The sequence below is a fragment of the Salvelinus alpinus genome, chromosome 20, assembly GCF_045679555.1.
Source record: "Salvelinus alpinus chromosome 20, SLU_Salpinus.1, whole genome shotgun sequence".
Classification (NCBI taxonomy): Eukaryota; Metazoa; Chordata; class Actinopteri; order Salmoniformes; family Salmonidae; genus Salvelinus; species Salvelinus alpinus.
The window spans coordinates 20787996-20795691 of NC_092105.1; positions in this window are offsets into that span (position 1 = coordinate 20787996).

Here is a 7696-nt window from a genome sequence, read left to right on the forward strand (position 1 = left end):
CCTGACTGATTCTGCGCTCATTCTCTCCAACAAGACCATACAAGTCTCATTGGAATTTCTATTGATTGCTGACATCTAGTGGAACCCCTAGGCAGTGCAACCCCTGCCATACGTCATTTGGAATTCTTTTGGGACTCTGTTGAATACAGACAATCTCAGATTTCTGACTTCCGGTTTTGATTTCAACTCAGGATTTTGCTTGCCAATATGAGTTAATCTCAGAGAAATAATTCAAACAGTTTTAGAAACTTTGGAGTGTTTTCTATCAATATTAATAATAATATGCAAATATTAGGAACTATGACTAAGTAGCAGGCCGTTTGAAATGGGCACCTTTTCATCCAAGCTACTCAATACTGCCCCTGCAGCCATAAGAAGTTATTAAATACAACAACAGGCCAGCATCTGTCTGACTTGGGACCCCTCTCTCTGATGATACACTTTATATACAAAAGTATGTGGACACCAATTCAAAATAGCTATTTCAGCCACACCCATTGGTGACATGTATATAAAATCGAGCACACCGCTAAACATTGGCAGTAGAATGGCCTTACTGAAGAGCTCAGTGACTTTCAATGTGGCCCCATCGTAGGATGCCACTTTTCCAACAAGTCAGTCCGTCAAATTTCTGCCCTGCTACATCTGTACCGGTCAACTGTAAGTGCTGTTATTGTGAAGTGGAAACATACAGGTGCAACAACGGCTCAGCCGCGAAGTGGTAGGACATACAAGCTCACAGAAGGGGACCGCTGAGTGCTGAAGCGGGTAGCGTGTAAAAATGGTCTGCCCTCAGTTGCAACACTCACAATCGAGTTCCAAACAGAAGCAACGTCAGCACAAGAACTGCTCATTGGGAGCTTCATGAAATGGCTTTCAATGGCCGAGCAGCGGCACACAAGCCTAAGATCACCTCACGCAATGCCAAGTGTCGGCTGGAGTGGTGTCAAGCTCACCGGCATTGGACTCCGGAGCAGTGAAAATGCTTTCTCTAGAGCAGTGGTTCCCAAACTTTTTATAGTCCCGTACCCCTTCAAACATTCAACCTCCAGCTGCGTTCCCCCTCTAGCACTAGGGTCAGCGCACTCTCAAATGTTGTTTTTTGCAACCATTGTAAGCCTGTCACACACACACTATACGATACACACACACACACACACAATCGCCCTTCCAGACATTCCTGCTTCATAGACAACAACCCTAAGGGAAATAAAATAGGGTGGGTGTGGTGTCATCCTCTTTGAAATGTTCAAACAAATCCCCCCCAGTTCAACCAGGTGCTTACACATCAATAATCATGACAACTTCAAAGGAATAGATGCAATATACACTGCTCAAAAAAATTAAGGGAACACTAAAATAACACACCCTAGATCTGAATGAATGAAATATTCTTATTAAATACTTTTTTCTTTACATAGTTGAATGTGCTGACAACAAAATCACACAAAAATGATCAATGGAAATCAAATTTATCAACCCATGGAGGTCTGGATTTGGAGTCACACTCAAAATTAAAGTGGAAAACGACACTACAGGCTGATCCAACTTTGATGTAATGTCCTTAAAACAAGTCAAAATGAGGCTCAGTAGTGTGTGTGGCCTCCACGTGCCTGTATGAACTCCCTACAACGCCTGGGCATGCTCCTGATGAGGTGGCGGATGGTCTCCTGAGGGATCTCCTCCCAGACCTGGACTAAAGCATCCGCCAACTCCTGGACAGTCTGTGGTGCAACGTGGCGTTGGTGGATGGAGCGAGACATGATGTCCCAGATGTGCTCAATTGGATTCAGGTCTGGGGAACGGGCGGGCCAGTCCATAGCATCAATGCCTTCCTCTTTCAGTAACTGCTGATACACTCCAGCCACATGAGGTCTAGCATTGTCTTGCATTAGGAGGAACCCAGGGCCAACCGCACCAGCATATTGTCTCACAAGGGGTCTGAGGATCTCATCTCGGTACCTAATGGCAGTCAGGCTACCTCTGGTGAGCACATGGAGGGCTGTGCGGCCCCCCAAAGAAATGCCACCCCACACCATGACTGACCCACCACCAAACCGGTCATGCTGGAGGATGTTGCAGGCAGCAGAACGTTCTCCACGGCGTCTCCAGACTCTGTCACGTCTGTCACATGTGCGTGTGAACCTGCTTTCATCTGTGAAGAGCACAGGGCGCTAGTGGCGAATTTGCCAATCTTGGTGTTCTCTGGCAAATGCCAAACGTCCTGCACGGTGTTGGGCTGTAAGCACAACCCCCACCTGTGGACGTCGGGCCCTCATACCACCCTCATGGAGTCTGTTTCTGACCGTTTGAGCAGTCACATGCACATTTGTGGCCTGCTGGAGGTCATTTTACAGGGCTCTGGCAGTGCTCCTCCTGCTCCTCCTTGCACAAAGGTGGAGGTAGCGGTCCTGCTGCTGGGTTGTTGCCCTCCTACGGCCTCCTCCACGTCTCCTGATGTACTGGCCTGTCTCCTGGTAGCGCCTCCATGCTCTGGACACTACGCTGACAGACACAGCAAACCTTCTTGCCACAGCTCGCATTGATGTGCCATCCTGGATAAGCTGCACTACCTGAGCCACTTGTGTGGGTTGTAGACTCCGTCTCATGCTACCACTAGAGTGAAAGCACCGCCAGCATTCAAAAGTGACCAAAACATCAGCCAGGAAGCATAGGAACTGAGAAGTGGTCTGTGGTCACCACCTGCATAACCACTCCTTTATTGGGGGTGTCTTGCTAATTGCCTATAAATTCCACCTTTTGTCTATTCCATTTGCACAACAGCATGTGAAATTTATTGTCAATCAGTGTTGCTTCCTAAGTGGACAGTTTGATTTCACAGAAGTGTGATTGACTTGGAGTTACATTGTGTTGTTTAAGTGTTCCCTTTATTTTTTTGAGCAGTGTAGATATAAAATAACACACCCTCTAACACGTGACAACAGGAACAGGATGTCCTGGCCGGTTGTCCATATTTGGGCATGTACGCGTCATCCGGACATAGGGTCATAAAGCAGGCGTTTGACCCACGCCGTCTACTTTATTCTCTCTCACATTGAATATAGTTGCGGCGAATCCTAGATTCAGATCATTCAGGCAGGAAAAAACATCAACCAGATAGGCCAGTCGTGGGAGAAACTCATCATCATGCAAGCGGTCAGACAAGTGAAAATTATGGTCAGTAAAGAAATATTTAAGCTCATCTCGCAATTCAAAATAACATGTCAATACTTTACCCCATGATAACCAGCGCCTTTCTTTATGTCGCTGCCCATATCATTGCATAATGCAGAGAATACACAAGAGTGATTTCACAAAGCTGTCCAGTACATTAAAAATATCCTCTCCTGTTGTCCTGGTTTACAGTGGTTTGCAGAAGAGGATGTCTTCCTTAATTGACCCCCCATAAATGTAACAGACATATACCAGGAGCTGTGGCAGGCCCGCCACGTCTGTTGACTCATCCAGCTGTAACGGACATAATTCACTGGCTTGTATGCGAAGCAGTAATTGTTCCAAAACATCTCCTGCCATGTCACTGATGTGTTGTGAAACAGTGTTGTTTGATGAAGGCTTTGTCTGTATACAATTTTTGGCCTTTTCCCCCAGCCATATCTGTGGCAGCAGGAAGAATTAAGTCCTCCACATTAGTATGGGGCTTGCCCGTCCTAGCCACTCGGTAGCTCACCATGTAAGACGCTTCTAGCCCCTTCTTATTAATGGTATCTGTTGCTTTTATACATGTCTTACTACTCGAAAGTCGTCTTAATTATAACTCAAAAAACTCCTGTGGCTTATTTTTCAAATTTACATGTTTTGTTTCTAAATGTCTGCACAAGAGTGAAGGTTTCATTGGGAGTTTCATTGTGGGAGTAATTTTGCACATACAACAAACTGTGGCTGAGGAAAGGCCCTACTCCCAATATAAGTGAACCCCAAATCAATGTTGTTCTCATCATATTAGCGCCTCTTCGATGGTCCAACGTCCCTGTCTGTTGTTTGGTGCTTTCCCGGCTAAGGGGGCAGTAGCTCTTCGGCAGCATCAGATTCAGAACTGTCAGTGTCCATGTTAGCTGGGCTAGCAACAAATGTAGAATTACTGATGCTATCATTAGACGTGCTCATGGAAGCGTGGAAGCAGAACAACTTATGTCGTCTTCAGGTGCAGGTGTAGTATTGCTGGTAGTAGCTCCCAAGTGGCGCAGCCGTCTAAGGCACTGCATCTCAGTGCTACAGGCGTCACTACAGATCCCCTGGTTCGAATCCAGGCTGTATCACAACCGGCTGTGATTGGGTATCCTATAGGGCGGTGCACAATTGGTCCAGCATCATCTGAGTTTGGCCGGTGTAGGCTGTCATTGTGAATTTAATTTGTTCTTAACTGACTTGCCTAGTTAAATAAGGCAGCAGTACTAACAGTAGAGCTGGTATGTGTCTCTACAGACGCAGGCCTTACTTTTTTTAACCATTTATCAATTTTTGAGCTAACGGAATGAGCAGCAAATATATTTGGCTACATACGGACCGTTAGTGGAATTCGTGCACGAGAGTAGTGGTTAATGTGATTGGATGTTATTTATTTGACTAGGCTACCTACATTTGACATTGTGTTGTTATTTTGCTGAACACTAGATGTTTGAAAAAAAAAATGGCAGTGAAACGAGGCTACTCAGGTGAGAAAAAAACATCATCCAAATGTATAGCCCCGTTGGAAAATCTAAATGGACTGTTTGAAAATGTGAAACATTTTTATTTGTATTTGGCGTACCCCAGTTTGGGAATAGCCGCTCCTGAGTAATGACTCACGCTTCACCATCTTGCAGTCCAACACACGAATCTGGGTTTGGCGGATGCCAAGAGAGAAGGAGTAATGGTCTGGGGCTGCTTTTCATGGTTCGAGCTAGGCCCCTTGTTCCAGTGATGGGAAATCTTAACGCTACAGCATATTGACAGTGTAGATGATTCTGTGCTTCCAACTTTGTGGCAACAGTTTAGGGAAGTCCCTTTCCTGTTTCAACATGACAATGCACAAAGCGAGGGTCCATACAGAAATAGTTTGTTGAGATTGGTGTGGAAGATATTGACTGGCTTCCACAGAACCCTGATCTCAACCTCATCAAACACCTTTGGGATGTATTGGAACACCGACTGCGAGCCAGGCCTAATCTCTCAGCATGGGTGAACAACCTCACTAATGCTTTTGTGGCTGAATAGAAGTCTCCTTAGCAATGTTCCAACATCTAGTGGAAAGCCTTCCCAGAAGAGTGGAGGCTGTTATAGCAGCAAAGGGGGATCAACTCCATATAACTGCCCATGATTTTGTAATGAGTTGTTCGTTTAGCAGGTGTCCACATCCCATTGGTCTTCAAAAGGTTCTACAGCTGCAACATCGAGAGCATCCTGACTGGTTACATCACTGCCTGGTAGGGCAATTGCTCGGCCTCTGACCGTAAGGCACTACAGAGGGTAGTGCGTACGGCCCAGTACATCACTGGGTACATCACTGGCTAAGCTGCCTGCCATCCAGAACCTCTACACCAGGCGGTGTCAGAGGAAGGCCCTAAAAATTGTCAAAGACCCCAGCCACCCGTCATAGACTGTTCTCTCTGCAACCGCATTGCAAGTGGTACTGGAGTGCCAAGTCTAGAACATAAATGCTTCTCAACAGTTTTTACCACCAATCCATAAGACTCATGAACAGGTAATCAAATGGCTACCCAGACTATTTGCATTGAGTGCCCCACCCCCAACTCATCCCAAACCCTCTTTTTACGCTGCTGCTACTCTCTGTTTATCATATATGCAGTCACTTTAACTATACATTCATGTGCATACTACCTCAATTGGGCCGACCAACCAGTGCTCCCGCACATTAGCTAATCGGGCTATCTGCATTGTGTCCCGCCACCCGCCACTCGCCAACCCCTCTTTTACACTACTGCTACTCTCTGTTCATCATATATGAATAGTCACTAACCATATCTACATGCACATACTACCTCAATCAGCCTGACTAACCGGTGTCTGTATGTAGCCTCGCTACTTTTATAGCCTCGCTACGTATATAGCCTGTCTTTTTACTGTTGTTTCATTTCTTTACTTACCTATTGTTCACCTAATACCTTTTTTGCACTATTGGTTAGAGCCTGTAAGTAAGCATTTCACTGTAAGGTCTACCTACAACTGTTGTATTCGGCGCACGTGACAAATAAACTTCGATTTGATGTAGTGTATTTAACAAATACATTAAACACACTCCACTGTAAACAAGGGTTAAACAAATGGAAATGCTGCTACGTTGCTATCCTTCTGGCTGCACTGTTTGACATGACTGTAAGTTACCCAGTTAGCAAAATGTATCTGGGCCGGACCTGTCCCACATTGGCCACATTTGTGTGGCCCATATTTTGTTTGGAATTAGGGCCCTGCAGTGGCCTTCTCCTAGCCGAAACAAGGCCGTACTGTCACGAGTCCCGCCGAAGATGGTGCCTCTTCCTGTTCGGGCGGCGCTCGGCGCTCGTCGTCACCGGCCTACTAGCTGCCATCGATTTATTTTCCTTTTGTTTCTGTTAGTTTGGGCTGATTGGGTGCACCTGTTTTGAGTTTAGTTTTGTGGGTTGGTTATTTAAGGGAAGTAAGCCCGCTGGGTTTTGTGCGGGCTTGTTATTCTGTTTTTTGGTGGTGATGATTTAGATAGTGGATTCTGTCCTTTATATGTTGGACTGTATTTTTGACGCGCCCTTTGTTGTGTGGCGTAGCCTTCTCATTTGATTATTCCTGGTTGAAATAATAAATTCCACTTGCTCGGAACTCCCTGCTCTCTGCACCTGACTCCTTCATCTTACCATTGGAATTGTAACAGAAGCCCGCACCATACATGGAGTCAGCAGAAGCAGCAACCACCCCTCTTCCATCGATGGAGGAGCGTGTCCTCCATCACACCGCCGTACTCCATAGGATTGGGTCGGCAATGGACATGATGATGGAGAGAATGGAGCGATGGGAGAGGAGTGGTTTCCCGACGACTACCCCAGCTCCTTCACGGACGTCGCAACCTACTCCTTCCACGTCGGCGTCTGGTTCCGGCGCGTTGCGTCTCGCGCTCCCGAGGGAGTACGACGGAGCGGTGGCTGGGTGTCAGGGGTTTTTGCTCCAGTTGGATCTTTACTTGGCTACTGTTCATCCGACTCCCTCGGGAGAGGAGAGTGTTAGCCTCCTCATCTCCTGTCTGACGGGTAGAGCCCTGGAATGGGCTAACGCGGTCTGGAACGGTCCAGACTCGGTTCGAGACCACTACCCAGAGTTCACCCGCCGCTTTCGGGCCGTATTTGACCATCCTCAGGAGGGCCGTGCGGTGGGTGAGCGACTGTTCCACCTCAGACAGGAGACGAGGAGTGCGCAAGACTTCGCGTTGGAGTTCCGGACCTTGGCTGCTGGTGCGGGGTGGAATGACAGGGCCCTGATGGACCATTACCGATGTAGCCTTCGGGAGGACGTCCGTCGGGAGCTAGCTTGTCGGGACAATACACTCTCCCTCGATGAGCTGATTGACATGTCAATACGACTGGACAACCTGCTAGCTGCCCGCGGGCGTTCAGAGGGGGTCCTGTCAGTTCCACCTCCCAGCCCTCCCGCTCCAACTCCGATGGAGTTGGGAGGAGCTGCATCTAGGGGGACCGGAGGAGGTGGCTTCTCT